Below are 19801 nucleotides of genomic sequence, written 5' to 3' on the forward strand. Positions count from 1 at the left end.
ATGATGAGTCTGCATACCATATTTGAGTGGGAGCCCGGCTAGCTCAGTCGGTAGAGCATGAGACTCTTAATCTCAGGGTCGTGGGTTCGAGCCCCACGTTGGGCGAAAACGAGTATTTTTTGCTGGATGATTGCATTGGCTCTCATAATATGGTGATTAATCTTGCATTAGACATGCACTAACTCCTAAAAATTGTATCTCCCTTGGTTACTCATTCATGAGAAATGTATCTCAAGATTAGGTAGGGCCTGAGTCTAGGTTAACATACAGTGATATCACTCCTATTCAAGTACTAAACATGCCAACCTGAAGTGTAAAACATCCCCTAGGTGTAGTTAAGGCATCAGTTAGGAGTGAACTGAACACTCATGTTATGGGCAATTAGACTTAAAATAAAGTGTGGACAGCAGTAACGTTACTTTTGAAATGTGATGCTGAGTGAGCACACAGGGGAATTAGCTCAAATGGTAGAGCGCTCGCTTAGCATGCGAGATGTAGCGGGATCGATGCCCGCATTCTCCATTCTAAAATTTGCATACATTTTACTTTTTAACTTGTAATTGCCATGGTTGTTGCAGAGTAAGAACAGAAAAGTCACAGATGGCTTTCAAATTTGGTGTCATTATAACAACTAAAGTGGTTTAATCAAAAGTGTTTAGGTATTCTATAGCACGTGAGAGGAATTTGATTTCTTATGCAATCTCAAAATGAAAATTTCACACCTTCCATTTTCATTTCGTCTTATTTTACTTGACATTCTTTCCTCTGAAGGATGTATAAAAGTGAAGTTCCTTGCAAAACAAGAGCAGAGGAATATCCAGAAACGGTTTTCCTTAATAAAAAATGATGAGTCTGCATACCATATTTAAGTGGGAGCCCGGCTAGCTCAGTCGGTAGAGCATGAGACTCTTATTCTCAGGGTCGTGGGTTCGAGCCTCACGTTGGGCGAAAACGAGTAGTTTTTTGCTGGATGATTGCATTGGCTCTCATAATATGGTGATTAATCTTGCATTAGACATGCACTAACTCCTAAAAATTGTATCTCCCTTGGTTACTCATTCATGAGAAATGTATCTCCAAGATTAGGTAGGGCCTGAGTCTAGGTTAACATACAGTGATATCACTCCTATTCAAGTACTAAACATGCCAACCTGAAGTGTAAAACATCCCCTAGGTGTAGTTAAGGCATCAGTTAGGAGTGAACTGAACACTCATGTTATGGGCAATTAGACTTAAAATAAAGTGTGGACAGCAGTAACGTTACTTTTGAAATGTGATGCTGAGTGAGCACACAGGGGAATTAGCTCAAATGGTAGAGCGCTCGCTTAGCATGCGAGAGGTAGCGGGATCGATGCCCGCATTCTCCATTCTAAAATTTGCATACATTTTACTTTTTAACTTGTAATTGCCATGGTTGTTGCAGAGTAAGAACAGAAAAGTCACAGATGGCTTTCAAATTTGGTGTCATTATAACAACTAAAGTGGTTTAATCAAAAGTGTTTAGGTATTCTATAGCACGTGAGAGGAATTTGATTTCTTATGCAATCTCAAAATGAAAATTTCACACCTTCCATTTTCATTTCGTCTTATTTTACTTGACATTCTTTCCTCTGAAGGATGTATAAAAGTGAAGTTCCTTGCAAAACAAGAGCAGAGGAATATCCAGAAACAGTTTTCCTTAATAAAAAATGATGAGTCTGCATACCATATTTAAGTGGGAGCCTGGCTAGCTTAGTCGGTAGAGCATGAGACTCTTAATCTCAGGGTCGTGGGCTCGAGCCCCACGTTGGGCGAAAACGAGTATTTTTTGCTGGATGATAGCATTGGCTCTCATAATATGGTGATTAATCTTGCATTAGACATGCACTAACTCCTAAAAATTGTATCTCCCTTGGTTACTCATTCATGAGAAATGTATCTCCAAGATTAGGTAGGGCCTGAGTCTAGGTTAACATACAATGATATCACTCCTATTCAAGTACTAAACATGCCAACCTGAAGTGTAAAACATCCCCTAGGTGTAGTTAAGGCATCAGTTAGGAGTGAACTGAACACTCATGTTATGGGCAATTAGACTTAAAATAAAGTGTGGACAGCAGTAACGTTACTTTTGAAATGTGATGCTGAGTGAGCACACAGGGGAATTAGCTCAAATGGTAGAGCGCTCGCTTAGCATGCGAGAGGTAGCGGGATCGATGCCCGCATTCTCCATTCTAAAATTTGCATACATTTTACTTTTTAACTTGTAATTGCCATGGTTGTTGCAGAGTAAGAACAGAAAAGTCACAGATGGCTTTCAAATTTGGTGTCATTATAACAACTAAAGTGGTTTAATCAAAAGTGTTTAGGTATTCTATAGCACGTTAGAGGAATTTGATTTCTTATGCAATCTCAAAATGAAAATTTCACACCTTCCATTTTCATTTCGTCTTATTTTACTTGACATTCTTTCCTCTGAAGGATGTATAAAAGTGAAGTTCCTTGCAAAACAAGAGCAGAGGAATATCCAGAAACAGTTTTCCTTAATAAAAAATGATGAGTCTGCATACCATATTTAAGTGGGAGCCCGGCTAGCTCAGTCGGTAGAGCATGAGACTCTTAATCTCAGGGTCGTGGGTTCGAGCCCCACGTTGGGCGAAAACCAGTATTTTTTGCTGGATGATAGCATTGGCTCTCATAATATGGTGATTAATCTTGCATTAGACATGCACTAACTTCTAAAAATTGTATCTCCCTTGGTTACTCATTCATGAGAAATGTATCTCCAAGATTAGGTAGGGCCTGAGTCTAGGTTAACATACAGTGATATCACTCCTATTCAAGTACTAAACATGCCAACCTGAAGTGTAAAACATCACCTAGGTGTAGTTAAGGCATCAGTTAGGAGTGAACTGAACACTCATGTTATGGGCAATTAGACTTAAAATAAAGTGTGGACAGCAGTAACGTTACTTTTGAAATGTGATGCTGAGTGAGCACACAGGGGAATTAGCTCAAATGGTAGAGCGCTCGCTTAGCATGCGAGAGGTAGCGGGATCGATGCCCGCATTCTCTATTCTAAAATTTGCATACATTTTACTTTTTAACTTGTAATTGCCATGGTTGTTGCAGAGTAAGAACAGAAAAGTCACAGATGGCTTTCAAATTTGGTGTCATTATAACAACTAAAGTGGTTTAATCAAAAGTGTTTAGGTATTCTATAGCACGTGAGAGGAATTTGATTTCTTATGCAATCTCAAAATGAAAATTTCACACCTTCCATTTTCATTTCGTCTTATTTTACTTGACATTCTTTCCTCTGAAGGATGTATAAAAGTGAAGTTCCTTGCAAAACAAGAGCAGAGGAATATCCAGAAACGGTTTTCCTTAATAAAAAATGATGAGTCTGCATACCATATTTAAGTGGGAGCCCGGCTAGCTCAGTCGGTAGAGCATGAGACTCTTAATCTCAGGGTCGTGGGTTCGAGCCCCACGTTGGGCGAAAACGAGTATTTTTTGCTGGATGATTGCATTGGCTCTCATAATATGGTGATTAATCTTGCATTAGACATGCACTAACTCCTAAAAATTGTATCTCCCTTGGTTACTCATTCATGAGAAATGTATCTCCAAGATTAGGTAGGGCCTGAGTCTAGGTTAACATACAGTGATATCACTCCTATTCAAGTACTAAACATGCCAACCTGAAGTGTAAAACATCCCCTAGGTGTAGTTAAGGCATCAGTTAGGAGTGAACTGAACACTCATGTTATGGGCAATTAGACTTAAAATAAAGTGTGGACAGCAGTAACGTTACTTTTGAAATGTGATGCTGAGTGAGCACACAGGGGAATTAGCTCAAATGGTAGAGCGCTCGCTTAGCATGCGAGATGTAGCGGGATCGATGCCCGCATTCTCCATTCTAAAATTTGCATACATTTTACTTTTTAACTTGTAATTGCCATGGTTGTTGCAGAGTAAGAACAGAAAAGTCACAGATGGCTTTCAAATTTGGTGTCATTATAACAACTAAAGTGGTTTAATCAAAAGTGTTTAGGTATTCTATAGCACGTGAGAGGAATTTGATTTCTTATGCAATCTCAAAATGAAAATTTCACACCTTCCATTTTCATTTCGTCTTATTTTACTTGACATTCTTTCCTCTGAAGGATGTATAAAAGTGAAGTTCCTTGCAAAACAAGAGCAGAGGAATATCCAGAAACGGTTTTCCTTAATAAAAAATGATGAGTCTGCATACCATATTTAAGTGGGAGCCCGGCTAGCTCAGTCGGTAGAGCATGAGACTCTTATTCTCAGGGTCGTGGGTTCGAGCCTCACGTTGGGCGAAAACGAGTAGTTTTTTGCTGGATGATTGCATTGGCTCTCATAATATGGTGATTAATCTTGCATTAGACATGCACTAACTCCTAAAAATTGTATCTCCCTTGGTTACTCATTCATGAGAAATGTATCTCCAAGATTAGGTAGGGCCTGAGTCTAGGTTAACATACAGTGATATCACTCCTATTCAAGTACTAAACATGCCAACCTGAAGTGTAAAACATCCCCTAGGTGTAGTTAAGGCATCAGTTAGGAGTGAACTGAACACTCATGTTATGGGCAATTAGACTTAAAATAAAGTGTGGACAGCAGTAACGTTACTTTTGAAATGTGATGCTGAGTGAGCACACAGGGGAATTAGCTCAAATGGTAGAGCGCTCGCTTAGCATGCGAGAGGTAGCGGGATCGATGCCCGCATTCTCCATTCTAAAATTTGCATACATTTTACTTTTTAACTTGTAATTGCCATGGTTGTTGCAGAGTAAGAACAGAAAAGTCACAGATGGCTTTCAAATTTGGTGTCATTATAACAACTAAAGTGGTTTAATCAAAAGTGTTTAGGTATTCTATAGCACGTTAGAGGAATTTGATTTCTTATGCAATCTCAAAATGAAAATTTCACACCTTCCATTTTCATTTCGTCTTATTTTACTTGACATTCTTTCCTCTGAAGGATGTATAAAAGTGAAGTTCCTTGCAAAACAAGAGCAGAGGAATATCCAGAAACAGTTTTCCTTAATAAAAAATGATGAGTCTGCATACCATATTTAAGTGGGAGCCCGGCTAGCTCAGTCGGTAGAGCATGAGACTCTTAATCTCAGGGTCGTGGGTTCGAGCCCCACGTTGGGCGAAAACCAGTATTTTGTGCTGGATGATAGCATTGGCTCTCATAATATGGTGATTAATCTTGCATTAGACATGCACTAACTTCTAAAAATTGTATCTCCCTTGGTTACTCATTCATGAGAAATGTATCTCCAAGATTAGGTAGGGCCTGAGTCTAGGTTAACATACAGTGATATCACTCCTATTCAAGTACTAAACATGCCAACCTGAAGTGTAAAACATCACCTAGGTGTAGTTAAGGCATCAGTTAGGAGTGAACTGAACACTCATGTTATGGGCAATTAGACTTAAAATAAAGTGTGGACAGCAGTAACGTTACTTTTGAAATGTGATGCTGAGTGAGCACACAGGGGAATTAGCTCAAATGGTAGAGCGCTCGCTTAGCATGCGAGAGGTAGCGGGATCGATGCCCGCATTCTCTATTCTAAAATTTGCATACATTTTACTTTTTAACTTGTAATTGCCATGGTTGTTGCAGAGTAAGAACAGAAAAGTCACAGATGGCTTTCAAATTTGGTGTCATTATAACAACTAAAGTGGTTTAATCAAAAGTGTTTAGGTATTCTATAGCACGTGAGAGGAATTTGATTTCTTATGCAATCTCAAAATGAAAATTTCACACCTTCCATTTTCATTTCGTCTTATTTTACTTGACATTCTTTCCTCTGAAGGATGTATAAAAGTGAAGTTCCTTGCAAAACAAGAGCAGAGGAATATCCAGAAACGGTTTTCCTTAATAAAAAATGATGAGTCTGCATACCATATTTAAGTGGGAGCCCGGCTAGCTCAGTCGGTAGAGCATGAGACTCTTATTCTCAGGGTCGTGGGTTCGAGCCTCACGTTGGGCGAAAACGAGTAGTTTTTTGCTGGATGATTGCATTGGCTCTCATAATATGGTGATTAATCTTGCATTAGACATGCACTAACTCCTAAAAATTGTATCTCCCTTGGTTACTCATTCATGAGAAATGTATCTCCAAGATTAGGTAGGGCCTGAGTCTAGGTTAACATACAGTGATATCACTCCTATTCAAGTACTAAACATGCCAACCTGAAGTGTAAAACATCCCCTAGGTGTAGTTAAGGCATCAGTTAGGAGTGAACTGAACACTCATGTTATGGGCAATTAGACTTAAAATAAAGTGTGGACAGCAGTAACGTTACTTTTGAAATGTGATGCTGAGTGAGCACACAGGGGAATTAGCTCAAATGGTAGAGCGCTCGCTTAGCATGCAAGAGGTAGCGGGATCGATGCCCGCATTCTCTATTCTAAAATATGCATACTTTTTAACTTGTAATTGCCATGGTTGTTGCAGAGTAAGAACAGAAAAGTCACAGATGGCTTTCAAATTTGGTGTCATTATAACAACTAAAGTGGTTTAATCAAAAGTGTTTAGGTATTCTATAGCACGTTAGAGGAATTTGATTTCTTATGCAATCTCAAAATGAAAATTTCACACCTTCCATTTTCATTTCGTCTTATTTTACTTGACATTCTTTCCTCTGAAGGATGTATAAAAGTGAAGTTCCTTGCAAAACAAGAGCAGAGGAATATCCAGAAACAGTTTTCCTTAATAAAAAATGATGAGTCTGCATACCATATTTAAGTGGGAGCCCGGCTAGCTCAGTCGGTAGAGCATGAGACTCTTAATCTCAGGGTCGTGGGTTCGAGCCCCACGTTGGGCGAAAACCAGTATTTTGTGCTGGATGATAGCATTGGCTCTCATAATATGGTGATTAATCTTGCATTAGACATGCACTAACTTCTAAAAATTGTATCTCCCTTGGTTACTCATTCATGAGAAATGTATCTCCAAGATTAGGTAGGGCCTGAGTCTAGGTTAACATACAGTGATATCACTCCTATTCAAGTACTAAACATGCCAACCTGAAGTGTAAAACATCACCTAGGTGTAGTTAAGGCATCAGTTAGGAGTGAACTGAACACTCATGTTATGGGCAATTAGACTTAAAATAAAGTGTGGACAGCAGTAACGTTACTTTTGAAATGTGATGCTGAGTGAGCACACAGGGGAATTAGCTCAAATGGTAGAGCGCTCGCTTAGCATGCGAGAGGTAGCGGGATCGATGCCCGCATTCTCTATTCTAAAATTTGCATACATTTTACTTTTTAACTTGTAATTGCCATGGTTGTTGCAGAGTAAGAACAGAAAAGTCACAGATGGCTTTCAAATTTGGTGTCATTATAACAACTAAAGTGGTTTAATCAAAAGTGTTTAGGTATTCTATAGCACGTGAGAGGAATTTGATTTCTTATGCAATCTCAAAATGAAAATTTCACACCTTCCATTTTCATTTCGTCTTATTTTACTTGACATTCTTTCCTCTGAAGGATGTATAAAAGTGAAGTTCCTTGCAAAACAAGAGCAGAGGAATATCCAGAAACGGTTTTCCTTAATAAAAAATGATGAGTCTGCATACCATATTTAAGTGGGAGCCCGGCTAGCTCAGTCGGTAGAGCATGAGACTCTTAATATCAGGGTCGTGGGTTCGAGCCCCACGTTGGGCGAAAACGAGTATTTTTTGCTGGATGATTGCATTGGCTCTCATAATATGGTGATTAATCTTGCATTAGACATGCACTAACTCCTAAAAATTGTATCTCCCTTGGTTACTCATTCATGAGAAATGTATCTCCAAGATTAGGTAGGGCCTGAGTCTAGGTTAACATACAGTGATATCACTCCTATTCAAGTACTAAACATGCCAACCTGAAGTGTAAAACATCCCCTAGGTGTAGTTAAGGCATCAGTTAGGAGTGAACTGAACACTCATGTTATGGGCAATTAGACTTAAAATAAAGTGTGGACAGCAGTAACGTTACTTTTGAAATGTGATGCTGAGTGAGCACACAGGGGAATTAGCTCAAATGGTAGAGCGCTCGCTTAGCATGCGAGAGGTAGCGGGATCGATGCCCGCATTCTCTATTCTAAAATTTGCATACATTTTACTTTTTAACTTGTAATTGCCATGGTTGTTGCAGAGTAAGAACAGAAAAGTCACAGATGGCTTTCAAATTTGGTGTCATTATAACAACTAAAGTGGTTTAATCAAAAGTGTTTAGGTATTCTATAGCACGTGAGAGGAATTTGATTTCTTATGCAATCTCAAAATGAAAATTTCACACCTTCCATTTTCATTTCGTCTTATTTTACTTGACATTCTTTCCTCTGAAGGATGTATAAAAGTGAAGTTCCTTGCAAAACAAGAGCAGAGGAATATCCAGAAACGGTTTTCCTTAATAAAAAATGATGAGTCTGCATACCATATTTAAGTGGGAGCCCGGCTAGCTCAGTCGGTAGAGCATGAGACTCTTATTCTCAGGGTCGTGGGTTCGAGCCTCACGTTGGGCGAAAACGAGTAGTTTTTTGCTGGATGATTGCATTGGCTCTCATAATATGGTGATTAATCTTGCATTAGACATGCACTAACTCCTAAAAATTGTATCTCCCTTGGTTACTCATTCATGAGAAATGTATCTCCAAGATTAGGTAGGGCCTGAGTCTAGGTTAACATACAGTGATATCACTCCTATTCAAGTACTAAACATGCCAACCTGAAGTGTAAAACATCCCCTAGGTGTAGTTAAGGCATCAGTTAGGAGTGAACTGAACACTCATGTTATGGGCAATTAGACTTAAAATAAAGTGTGGACAGCAGTAACGTTACTTTTGAAATGTGATGCTGAGTGAGCACACAGGGGAATTAGCTCAAATGGTAGAGCGCTCGCTTAGCATGCGAGAGGTAGCGGGATCGATGCCCGCATTCTCTATTCTAAAATATGCATACTTTTTAACTTGTAATTGCCATGGTTGTTGCAGAGTAAGAACAGAAAAGTCACAGATGGCTTTCAAATTTGGTGTCATTATAACAACTAAAGTGGTTTAATCAAAAGTGTTTAGGTATTCTATAGCACTTGAGAGGAATTTGATTTCTTATGCAATCTCAAAATGAAAATTTCACACCTTCCATTTTCATTTCGTCTTATTTTACTTGACATTCTTTCCTCTGAAGGATGTATAAAAGTGAAGTTCCTTGCAAAACAAGAGCAGAGGAATATCCAGAAACGGTTTTCCTTAATAAAAAATGATGAGTTTGCATACCATATTTAAGTGGGAGCCCGGCTAGCTCAGTCGGTAGAGCATGAGACTCTTAATCTCAGGGTCGTGGGTTCGAGCCCCACGTTGGGCGAAAACGAGTAGTTTTTTGCTGGATGATTGCATTGGCTCTCATAATATGGTGATTAATCTTGCATTAGACATGCACTAACTCCTAAAAATTGTATCTCCCTTGGTTACTCATTCATGAGAAATGTATCTCCAAGATTAGGTAGGGCCTGAGTCTAGGTTAATATACAGTGATATCACTCCTATTCAAGTACTAAACATGCCAACCTGAAGTGTAAAACATCCCCTAGGTGTAGTTAAGGCATCAGTTAGGAGTGAACTGAACACTCATGTTATGGGCAATTAGACTTAAAATAAAGTGTGGACAGCAGTAACGTTACTTTTGAAATGTGATGCTGAGTGAGCACACAGGGGAATTAGCTCAAATGGTAGAGCGCTCGCTTAGCATGCGAGAGGTAGCGGGATCGATGCCCGCATTCTCCATTCTAAAATTTGCATACATTTTACTTTTTAACTTGTAATTGCCACGGTTGTTGCAGAGTAAGAACAGAAAAGTCACAGATGGCTTTCAAATTTGGTGTCATTATAACAACTAAAGTGGTTTAATCAAAAGTGTTTAGGTATTCTATAGCACGTGAGAGGAATTTGATTTCTTATGCAATCTCAAAATGAAAATTTCACACCTTCCATTTTCATTTCGTCTTATTTTACTTGACATTCTTTCCTCTGAAGGATGTATAAAAGTGAAGTTCCTTGCAAAACAAGAGCAGAGGAATATCCAGAAACAGTTTTCCTTAATAAAAAATGATGAGTCTGCATACCATATTTGAGTGGGAGCCTGGCTAGCTTAGTCGGTAGAGCATGAGACTCTTAATCTCAGGGTCGTGGGTTCGAGCCCCACGTTGGGCGAAAACGAGTATTTTTTGCTGGATGATAGCATTGGCTCTCATAATATGGTGATTAATCTTGCATTAGACATGCACTAACTCCTAAAAATTGTATCTCCCTTGGTTACTCATTCATGAGAAATGTATCTCCAAGATTAGGTAGGGCCTGAGTCTAGGTTAACATACAGTGATATCACTCCTATTCAAGTACTAAACATGCCAACCTGAAGTGTAAAACATCCCCTAGGTGTAGTTAAGGCATCAGTTAGGAGTGAACTGAACACTCATGTTATGGGCAATTAGACTTAAAATAAAGTGTGGACAGCAGTAACGTTACTTTTGAAATGTGATGCTGAGTGAGCACACAGGGGAATTAGCTCAAATGGTAGAGCGCTCGCTTAGCATGCGAGAGGTAGCGGGATCGATGCCCGCATTCTCCATTCTAAAATTTGCATACATTTTACTTTTTAACTTGTAATTGCCATGGTTGTTGCAGAGTAAGAACAGAAAAGTCACAGATGGCTTTCAAATTTGGTGTCATTATAACAACTAAAGTGGTTTAATCAAAAGTGTTTAGGTATTCTATAGCACGTGAGAGGAATTTAATTTCTTATGCAATCTCAAAATGAAAATTTCACACCTTCCATTTTCATTTCGTCTTATTTTACTTGACATTCTTTCCTCTGAAGGATGTATAAAAGTGAAGTTCCTTGCAAAACAAGAGCAGAGGAATATCCAGAAACGGTTTTCCTTAATAAAAAATGATGAGTCTGCATATTTTATTTAAGTGGGAGCCCGGCTAGCTCAGTCGGTAGAGCATGAGACTCTTAATATCAGGGTCGTGGGTTCGAGCCCCACGTTGGGCGAAAACGAGTATTTTTTGCTGGATGATTGCATTGGCTCTCATAATATGGTGATTAATCTTGCATTAGACATGCACTAACTCCTAAAAATTGTATCTCCCTTGGTTACTCATTCATGAGAAATGTATCTCCAAGATTAGGTAGGGCCTGAGTCTAGGTTAACATACAGTGATATCACTCCTATTCAAGTACTAAACATGCCAACCTGAAGTGTAAAACATCCCCTAGGTGTAGTTAAGGCATCAGTTAGGAGTGAACTGAACACTCATGTTATGGGCAATTAGACTTAAAATAAAGTGTGGACAGCAGTAACGTTACTTTTGAAATGTGATGCTGAGTGAGCACACAGGGGAATTAGCTCAAATGGTAGAGCGCTCGCTTAGCATGCGAGAGGTAGCGGGATCGATGCCCGCATTCTCTATTCTAAAATTTGCATACATTTTACTTTTTAACTTGTAATTGCCATGGTTGTTGCAGAGTAAGAACAGAAAAGTCACAGATGGCTTTCAAATTTGGTGTCATTATAACAACTAAAGTGGTTTAATCAAAAGTGTTTAGGTATTCTATAGCACGTGAGAGGAATTTGATTTCTTATGCAATCTCAAAATGAAAATTTCACACCTTCCATTTTCATTTCGTCTTATTTTACTTGACATTCTTTCCTCTGAAGGATGTATAAAAGTGAAGTTCCTTGCAAAACAAGAGCAGAGGAATATCCAGAAACGGTTTTCCTTAATAAAAAATGATGAGTCTGCATACCATATTTAAGTGGGAGCCCGGCTAGCTCAGTCGGTAGAGCATGAGACTCTTATTCTCAGGGTCGTGGGTTCGAGCCTCACGTTGGGCGAAAACGAGTAGTTTTTTGCTGGATGATTGCATTGGCTCTCATAATATGGTGATTAATCTTGCATTAGACATGCACTAACTCCTACAAATTGTATCTCCCTTGGTTACTCATTCATGAGAAATGTATCTCCAAGATTAGGTAGGGCCTGAGTCTAGGTTAACATACAGTGATATCACTCCTATTCAAGTACTAAACATGCCAACCTGAAGTGTAAAACATCCCCTAGGTGTAGTTAAGGCATCAGTTAGGAGTGAACTGAACACTCATGTTATGGGCAATTAGACTTAAAATAAAGTGTGGACAGCAGTAACGTTACTTTTGAAATGTGATGCTGAGTGAGCACACAGGGGAATTAGCTCAAATGGTAGAGCGCTCGCTTAGCATGCGAGAGGTAGCGGGATCGATGCCCGCATTCTCCATTCTAAAATTTGCATACATTTTACTTTTTAACTTGTAATTGCCATGGTTGTTGCAGAGTAAGAACAGAAAAGTCACAGATGGCTTTCAAATTTGGTGTCATTATAACAACTAAAGTGGTTTAATCAAAAGTGTTTAGGTATTCTATAGCACGTGAGAGGAATTTGATTTCTTATGCAATCTCAAAATGAAAATTTCACACCTTCCATTTTCATTTCGTCTTATTTTACTTGACATTCTTTCCTCTGAAGGATGTATAAAAGTGAAGTTCCTTGCAAAACAAGAGCAGAGGAATATCCAGAAACAGTTTTCCTTAATAAAAAATGATGAGTCTGCATACCATATTTAAGTGGGAGCCCGGCTAGCTCAGTCGGTAGAGCATGAGACTCTTAATCTCAGGGTTGTGGGTTCGAGCCCCACGTTGGGCGAAAACGAGTATTTTTTGCTGGATGATAGCATTGGCTCTCATAATATGGTGATTAATCTTGCATTAGACATGCACTAACTCCTAAAAATTGTATCTCCCTTGGTTACTCATTCATGAGAAATGTATCTCCAAGATTAGGTAGGGCCTGAGTCTAGGTTAAGACAGTGATATCACTCCTATTCAAGTACTAAACATGCCAACCTGAAGTGTAAAACATCCCCTAGGTGTAGTTAAGGCATCAGTTAGGAGTGAACTGAACACTCATGTTATGGGCAATCAGACTTAAAATAAAGTGTGGACAGCAGTAACGTTACTTTGGAAATGTGATGCTTAGTGAGCACACAGGGGAATTAGCTCAAATGGTAGAGCGCTCGCTTAGCATGCGAGAGGTAGCGGGATCGATGCCCGCATTCTCCATTCTAAAATTTGCATACATTTTACTTTTTAACTTGTAATTGCCATGGTTGTTGCAGAGCAAGAACAGAAAAGTCACAGATGGCTTTCAAATTTGGTGTCATTATAACAACTAAAGTGGTTTAATCAAAAGTGTTTAGGTATTCTATAGCACGTGAGAGGAATTTGATTTCTTATGCAATCTCAAAATGAAAATTTCACACCTTCCATTTTCATTTCGTCTTATTTTACTTGACATTCTTTCCTCTGAAGGATGTATAAAAGTGAAGTTCCTTGCAAAACAAGAGCAGAGGAATATCCAGAAACGGTTTTCCTTAATAAAAAATGATGAGTCTGCATACCATATTTGAGTGGGAGACCGGCTAGCTCAGTCGGTAGAGCATGAGACTCTTAATCTCAGGGTTGTGGGTTCGAGCCCCACGTTGGGCGAAAACGAGTATTTTTTGCTGGATGATTGCATTGGCTCTCATAATATGGTGATTAATCTTGCATTAGACATGCACTAACTCCTAAAAATTGTATCTCCCTTGGTTACTTATTCATGAGAAATGTATCTCCAAGATTAGGTAGGGCCTGAGTCTAGGTTAACATACAGTGATATCACTCCTATTCAAGTACTAAACATGCCAACCTGAAGTGTAAAACATCCCCTAGGTGTAGTTAAGGCATCAGTTAGGAGTGAACTGAACACTCATGTTATGGGCAATTAGACTTAAAATAAAGTGTGGACAGCAGTAACGTTACTTTTGAAATGTGATGCTGAGTGAGCACACAGGGGAATTAGCTCAAATGGTAGAGCGCTCGCTTAGCATGCGAGAGGTAGCGGGATCGATGCCCGCATTCTCCATTCTAAAATTTGCATACATTTTACTTTTTAACTTGTAATTGCCATGGTTGTTGCAGAGTAAGAACAGAAAAGTCACAGATGGCTTTCAAATTTGGTGTCATTATAACAACTAAAGTGGTTTAATCAAAAGTGTTTAGGTATTCTATAGCACGTGAGAGGAATTTGATTTCTTATGCAATCTCAAAATGAAAATTTCACACCTTCCATTTTCATTTCGTCTTATTTAACTTGACATTCTTTCCTCTGAAGGATGTATAAAAGTGAAGTTCCTTGCAAAACAAGAGCAGAGGAATATCCAGAAACGGTTTTCCTTAATAAAAAATGATGAGTCTGCATACCATATTTAAGTGGGAGCCCGGCTAGCTCAGTCGGTAGAGCATGAGACTCTTAATCTCAGGGTCGTGGGTTCGAGCCCCACGTTGGGTGAAAACGAGTATTTTTTGCTGGATGATAGCATTGGCTCTCATAATATGGTGATTAATCTTGCATTAGACATGCACTAACTCCTAAAAATTGTATCTCCCTTGGTTACTCATTCATGAGAAATGTATCTCCAAGATTAGGTAGGGCCTGAGTCTAGGTTAACATACAGTGATATCACTCCTATTCAAGTACTAAACATGCCAACCTGAAGTGTAAAACATCCCCTAGGTGTAGTTAAGGCATCAGTTAGGAGTGAACTGAACACTCATGTTATGGGCAATTAGACTTAAAATAAAGTGTGGACAGCAGTAACGTTACTTTGGAAATGTGATGCTTAGTGAGCACACAGGGGAATTAGCTCAAATGGTAGAGCGCTCGCTTAGCATGCGAGAGGTAGCGGGATCGATGCCCGCATTCTCCATTCTAAAATTTGCATACATTTTACTTTTTAACTTGTAATTGCCATGGTTGTTGCAGAGTAAGAACAGAAAAGTCACAGATGGCTTTCAAATTTGGTGTCATTATAACAACTAAAGTGGTTTAATCAAAAGTGTTTAGGTATTCTATAGCACGTGAGAGGAATTTGATTTCTTATGCAATCTCAAAATGAAAATTTCACACCTTCCATTTTCATTTCGTCTTATTTAACTTGACATTCTTTCCTCTGAAGGATGTATAAAAGTGAAGTTCCTTGCAAAACAAGAGCAGAGGAATATCCAGAAACGGTTTTCCTTAATAAAAAATGATGAGTCTGCATACCATATTTAAGTGGGAGCCCGGCTAGCTCAGTCGGTAGAGCATGAGACTCTTAATCTCAGGGTCGTGGGTTCGAGCCCCACGTTGGGCGAAAACGAGTATTTTTTGCTGGATGATAGCATTGGCTCTCATAATATGGTGATTAATCTTGCATTAGACATGCACTAACTCCTAAAAATTGTATCTCCCTTGGTTACTCATTCATGAGAAATGTATCTCCAAGATTAGGTAGGGCCTGAGTCTAGGTTAACATACAGTGATATCACTCCTATTCAAGTACTAAACATGCCAACCTGAAGTGTAAAACATCCCCTAGGTGTAGTTAAGGCATCAGTTAGGAGTGAACTGAACACTCATGTTATGGGCAATTAGACTTAAAATAAAGTGTGGACAGCAGTAACGTTACTTTGGAAATGTGATGCTTAGTGAGCACACAGGGGAATTAGCTCAAATGGTAGAGCGCTCGCTTAGCATGCGAGAGGTAGCGGGATCGATGCCCGCATTCTCCATTCTAAAATTTGCATACATTTTACTTTTTAACTTGTAATTGCCATGGTTGTTGCAGAGTAAGAACAGAAAAGTCACAGATGGCTTTCAAATTTGGTGTCATTATAACAACTAAAGTGGTTTAATCAAAAGTGTTTAGGTATTCTATAGCACGTGAGAGGAATTTGATTTCTTATGCAATCTCAAAATGAAAATTTCACACCTTCCATTTTCATTTCGTCTTATTTTACTTGACATTCTTTCCTCTGAAGGATGTATAAAAGTGAAGTTCCTTGCAAAACAAGAGCAGAGGAATATCCAGAAACGGTTTTCCTTAATAAAAAATGATGAGTCTGCATACCATATTTGAGTGGGAGCCCGGCTAGCTCAGTCGGTAGAGCATGAGACTCTTAAACTCAGGGTCGTGGGTTCGAGCCCCACGTTGGGCGAAAACGAGTATTTTTTGCTGGATGATTGCATTGGCTCTCATAATATGGTGATTAATCTTGCATTAGACATGCACTAACTCCTAAAAATTGTATCTCCCTTGGTTACTCATTCATGAGAAATGTATCTCCAAGATTAGGTAGGGCCTGAGTCTAGGTTAACATACAGTGATATCACTCCTATTCAAGTACTAAACATGCCAACCTGAAGTGTAAAACATCCCCTAGGTGTAGTTAAGGCATCAGTTAGGAGTGAACTGAACACTCATGTTATGGGCAATTAGACTTAAAATAAAGTGTGGACAGCAGTAACGTTACTTTGGAAATGTGATGCTTAGTGAGCACACAGGGGAATTAGCTCAAATGGTAGAGCGCTCGCTTAGCATGCGAGAGGTAGCGGGATCGATGCCCGCATTCTCCATTCTAAAATTTGCATACATTTTACTTTTTAACTTGTAATTGCCATGGTTGTTGCAGAGTAAGAACAGAAAAGTCACAGATGGCTTTCAAATTTGGTGTCATTATAACAACTAAAGTGGTTTAATCAAAAGTGTTTAGGTATTCTATAGCACGTGAGAGGAATTTGATTTCTTATGCAATCTCAAAATGAAAATTTCACACCTTCCATTTTCATTTCGTCTTATTTTACTTGACATTCTTTCCTCTGAAGGATGTATAAAAGTGAAGTTCCTTGCAAAACAAGAGCAGAGGAATATCCAGAAATGGTTTTCCTTAATAAAAAATGATGAGTCTGCATACCATATTTGAGTGGGAGCCCGGCTAGCTCAGTCGGTAGAGCATGAGACTCTTAATCTCAGGATCGTGGGTTCGAGCCCCACGTTGGGCGAAAACGAGTATCTTTTGCTGGATGATTGCATTTGCTCTCATAATATGGTGATTAATCTTGCATTAGACATGCACTAACTCCTAAAAATTGTATCTCCCTTGGTTACTTATTCATGAGAAATGTATCTCCAAGATTAGGTAGGGCCTGAGTCTAGGTTAACATACAGTGATATCACTCCTATTCAAGTACTAAACATGCCAACCTGAAGTGTAAAACATCCCCTAGGTGTAGTTAAGGCATCAGTTAGGAGTGAACTGAACACTCATGTTATGGGCAATTAGACTTAAAATAAAGTGTGGACAGCAGTAACGTTACTTTTGAAATGTGATGCTGAGTGAGCACACAGGGGAATTAGCTCAAATGGTAGAGCGCTCGCTTAGCATGCGAGAGGTAGCGGGATCGATGCCCGCATTCTCCATTCTAAAATTTGCATACATTTTACTTTTTAACTTGTAATTGCCATGGTTGTTGCAGAGTAAGAACAGAAAAGTCACAGATGGCTTTCAAATTTGGTGTCATTATAACAACTAAAGTGGTTTAATCAAAAGTGTTTAGGTATTCTATAGCACGTGAGAGGAATTTGATTTCTTATGCAATCTCAAAATGAAAATTTCACACCTTCCATTTTCATTTCGTCTTATTTAACTTGACATTCTTTCCTCTGAAGGATGTATAAAAGTGAAGTTCCTTGCAAAACAAGAGCAGAGGAATATCCAGAAACGGTTTTCCTTAATAAAAAATGATGAGTCTGCATACCATATTTGAGTGGGAGCCCGGCTAGCTCAGTCGGTAGAGCATGAGACTCTTAATCTCAGGGTCATGGGCTCGAGCCCCACGTTGGGCGAAAACGAGTATTTTTTGCTGGATGATTGCATTGGCTCTCATAATATGGTGATTATTCTTGCATTAGACATGCACTAACTCCTAAAAATTGTATCTCCCTTGGTTACTTATTCATGAGAAATGTATCTCCAAGATTAGGTAGGGCCTGAGTCTAGGTTAACATACAGTGATATCACTCCTATTCAAGTACTAAACATGCCAACCTGAAGTGTAAAACATCCCCTAGGTGTAGTTAAGGCATCAGTTAGGAGTGAACTGAACACTCATGTTATGGGCAATTAGACTTAAAATAAAGTGTGGACAGCAGTAACGTTACTTTTGAAATGTGATGCTGAGTGAGCACACAGGGGAATTAGCTCAAATGGTAGAGCGCTCGCTTAGCATGCGAGAGGTAGCGGGATCGATGCCCGCATTCTCCATTCTAAAATTTGCATACATTTTACTTTTTAACTTGTAATTGCCATGGTTGTTGCAGAGTAAGAACAGAAAAGTCACAGATGGCTTTCAAATTTGGTGTCATTATAACAACTAAAGTGGTTTAATCAAAAGTGTTTAGGTATTCTATAGCACGTGAGAGGAATTTGATTTCTTATGCAATCTCAAAATGAAAATTTCACACCTTCCATTTTCATTTCGTCTTATTTTACTTGACATTCTTTCCTCTGAAGGATGTATAAAAGTGAAGTCCCTTGCAAAACAAGAGCAGAGGAATATCCAGAAACAGTTTTCCTTAATAAAAAATGATGAGTCTGCATACCATATTTAAGTGGGAGCCCGGCTAGCTCAGTCGGTAGAGCATGAGACTCTTAATCTCAGGGTCGTGGGTTCAAGCCCCACGTTGGGCGAAAACGAGTATTTTTTGCTGGATGATAGCATTGGCTCTCATAATATGGTGATTAATCTTGCATTAGACATGCACTAACTCCTAAAAATTGTATCTCCCTTGGTTACTCATTCATGAGAAATGTATCTCCAAGATTAGGTAGGGCCTGAGTCTAGGTTAACATACAGTGATATCACTCCTATTCAAGTACTAAACATGCCAACCTGAAGTGTAAAACATCACCTAGGTGTAGTTAAGGCATCAGTTAGGAGTGAACTGAACACTCATGTTATGGGCAATTAGACTTAAAATAAAGTGTGGACAGCAGTAACGTTACTTTTGAAATGTGATGCTGAGTGAGCACACAGGGGAATTAGCTCAAATGGTAGAGCGCTCGCTTAGCATGCGAGAGGTAGCGGGATCGATGCCCGCATTCTCCATTCTAAAATTTGCATACATTTTACTTTTTAACTTGTAATTGCCATGGTTGTTGCAGAGTAAGAACAGAAAAGTCACAGATGGCTTTCAAATTTGGTGTCATTATAACAACTAAAGTGGTTTCATCAAAAGTGTTTAGGTATTCTATAGCACGTGAGAGGAATTTGATTTCTTATGCAATCTCAAAATGAAAATTTCACACCTTCTATTTTCATTTCGTCTTATTTTACTTGACATTCTTTCCTCTGAAGGATGTATAAAAGTGAAGTTCCTTGCAAAACAAGAGCAGAGGAATATCCAGAAACAGTTTTCCTTAATAAAAAATGATGAGTCTGCATACCATATTTAAGTGGGAGCCCGGCTAGCTCAGTCGGTAGAGCATGAGACTCTTAATCTCAGGGTCGTGGGTTCGAGCCCCACGTTGGGCGAAAACGAGTATTTTTTGCTGGATGATTGCATTGGCTCTCATAATATGGTGATTAATCTTGCATTAGACATGCACTAACTCCTAAAAATTGTATCTCCCTTGGTTACTCATTCATGAGAAATGTATCTCCAAGATTAGGTAGGGCCTGAGTCTAGGTTAACATACAGTGATATCACTCTTATTCAAGTACTAAACATGCCAACCTGAAGTGTAAAACATCCCCTAGGTGTAGTTAAGGCATCAGTTAGGAGTGAACTGAACACTCATGTTATGGGCAATTAGACTTAAAATAAAGT

At 39.0% G+C, this 19801-nt stretch overlaps 22 non-coding genes across 22 annotated transcripts; all 22 read left to right on the plus strand.

Moving 5' to 3' along the window:
• The first annotated feature begins 32 nt into the window (after positions 1-32).
• Positions 33-105, plus strand: TRNAK-CUU (transfer RNA lysine (anticodon CUU)). The gene has a single exon. It is a non-coding gene; the product is annotated as a tRNA-Lys (tRNA).
• Positions 106-1294: 1189 nt separating this feature from the next.
• Positions 1295-1367, plus strand: TRNAA-AGC (transfer RNA alanine (anticodon AGC)). The gene has a single exon. It is a non-coding gene; the product is annotated as a tRNA-Ala (tRNA).
• Positions 1368-2138: 771 nt separating this feature from the next.
• On the plus strand, positions 2139-2211 carry TRNAA-AGC (transfer RNA alanine (anticodon AGC)). Its single transcript has one exon. It is a non-coding gene; the product is annotated as a tRNA-Ala (tRNA).
• Positions 2212-2564: 353 nt separating this feature from the next.
• Positions 2565-2637, plus strand: TRNAK-CUU (transfer RNA lysine (anticodon CUU)). Its single transcript has one exon. It is a non-coding gene; the product is annotated as a tRNA-Lys (tRNA).
• Positions 2638-3408: 771 nt separating this feature from the next.
• On the plus strand, positions 3409-3481 carry TRNAK-CUU (transfer RNA lysine (anticodon CUU)). The gene has a single exon. It is a non-coding gene; the product is annotated as a tRNA-Lys (tRNA).
• Positions 3482-4671: 1190 nt separating this feature from the next.
• TRNAA-AGC (transfer RNA alanine (anticodon AGC)) lies at positions 4672-4744 on the plus strand. Its single transcript has one exon. It is a non-coding gene; the product is annotated as a tRNA-Ala (tRNA).
• Positions 4745-5097: 353 nt separating this feature from the next.
• Positions 5098-5170, plus strand: TRNAK-CUU (transfer RNA lysine (anticodon CUU)). The gene has a single exon. It is a non-coding gene; the product is annotated as a tRNA-Lys (tRNA).
• Positions 5171-6779: 1609 nt separating this feature from the next.
• TRNAK-CUU (transfer RNA lysine (anticodon CUU)) lies at positions 6780-6852 on the plus strand. The gene has a single exon. It is a non-coding gene; the product is annotated as a tRNA-Lys (tRNA).
• Positions 6853-9305: 2453 nt separating this feature from the next.
• TRNAK-CUU (transfer RNA lysine (anticodon CUU)) lies at positions 9306-9378 on the plus strand. The gene has a single exon. It is a non-coding gene; the product is annotated as a tRNA-Lys (tRNA).
• A 346-nt stretch (positions 9379-9724) lies between these two features.
• On the plus strand, positions 9725-9797 carry TRNAA-AGC (transfer RNA alanine (anticodon AGC)). The gene has a single exon. It is a non-coding gene; the product is annotated as a tRNA-Ala (tRNA).
• Positions 9798-10568: 771 nt separating this feature from the next.
• TRNAA-AGC (transfer RNA alanine (anticodon AGC)) lies at positions 10569-10641 on the plus strand. The gene has a single exon. It is a non-coding gene; the product is annotated as a tRNA-Ala (tRNA).
• Positions 10642-12257: 1616 nt separating this feature from the next.
• Positions 12258-12330, plus strand: TRNAA-AGC (transfer RNA alanine (anticodon AGC)). Its single transcript has one exon. It is a non-coding gene; the product is annotated as a tRNA-Ala (tRNA).
• A 769-nt stretch (positions 12331-13099) lies between these two features.
• Positions 13100-13172, plus strand: TRNAA-AGC (transfer RNA alanine (anticodon AGC)). The gene has a single exon. It is a non-coding gene; the product is annotated as a tRNA-Ala (tRNA).
• Positions 13173-13943: 771 nt separating this feature from the next.
• TRNAA-AGC (transfer RNA alanine (anticodon AGC)) lies at positions 13944-14016 on the plus strand. Its single transcript has one exon. It is a non-coding gene; the product is annotated as a tRNA-Ala (tRNA).
• A 771-nt stretch (positions 14017-14787) lies between these two features.
• Positions 14788-14860, plus strand: TRNAA-AGC (transfer RNA alanine (anticodon AGC)). Its single transcript has one exon. It is a non-coding gene; the product is annotated as a tRNA-Ala (tRNA).
• A 353-nt stretch (positions 14861-15213) lies between these two features.
• Positions 15214-15286, plus strand: TRNAK-CUU (transfer RNA lysine (anticodon CUU)). Its single transcript has one exon. It is a non-coding gene; the product is annotated as a tRNA-Lys (tRNA).
• Positions 15287-15631: 345 nt separating this feature from the next.
• TRNAA-AGC (transfer RNA alanine (anticodon AGC)) lies at positions 15632-15704 on the plus strand. The gene has a single exon. It is a non-coding gene; the product is annotated as a tRNA-Ala (tRNA).
• Positions 15705-16475: 771 nt separating this feature from the next.
• Positions 16476-16548, plus strand: TRNAA-AGC (transfer RNA alanine (anticodon AGC)). The gene has a single exon. It is a non-coding gene; the product is annotated as a tRNA-Ala (tRNA).
• A 771-nt stretch (positions 16549-17319) lies between these two features.
• TRNAA-AGC (transfer RNA alanine (anticodon AGC)) lies at positions 17320-17392 on the plus strand. Its single transcript has one exon. It is a non-coding gene; the product is annotated as a tRNA-Ala (tRNA).
• Positions 17393-18163: 771 nt separating this feature from the next.
• Positions 18164-18236, plus strand: TRNAA-AGC (transfer RNA alanine (anticodon AGC)). Its single transcript has one exon. It is a non-coding gene; the product is annotated as a tRNA-Ala (tRNA).
• A 771-nt stretch (positions 18237-19007) lies between these two features.
• On the plus strand, positions 19008-19080 carry TRNAA-AGC (transfer RNA alanine (anticodon AGC)). Its single transcript has one exon. It is a non-coding gene; the product is annotated as a tRNA-Ala (tRNA).
• Positions 19081-19433: 353 nt separating this feature from the next.
• TRNAK-CUU (transfer RNA lysine (anticodon CUU)) lies at positions 19434-19506 on the plus strand. Its single transcript has one exon. It is a non-coding gene; the product is annotated as a tRNA-Lys (tRNA).
• The last annotated feature ends 295 nt before the right edge of the window (positions 19507-19801 follow it).

This window comes from Triturus cristatus, chromosome 4_1 (genome assembly GCF_964204655.1).
Source record: "Triturus cristatus chromosome 4_1, aTriCri1.1, whole genome shotgun sequence".
NCBI classification, from domain to species: Eukaryota; Metazoa; Chordata; class Amphibia; order Caudata; family Salamandridae; genus Triturus; species Triturus cristatus.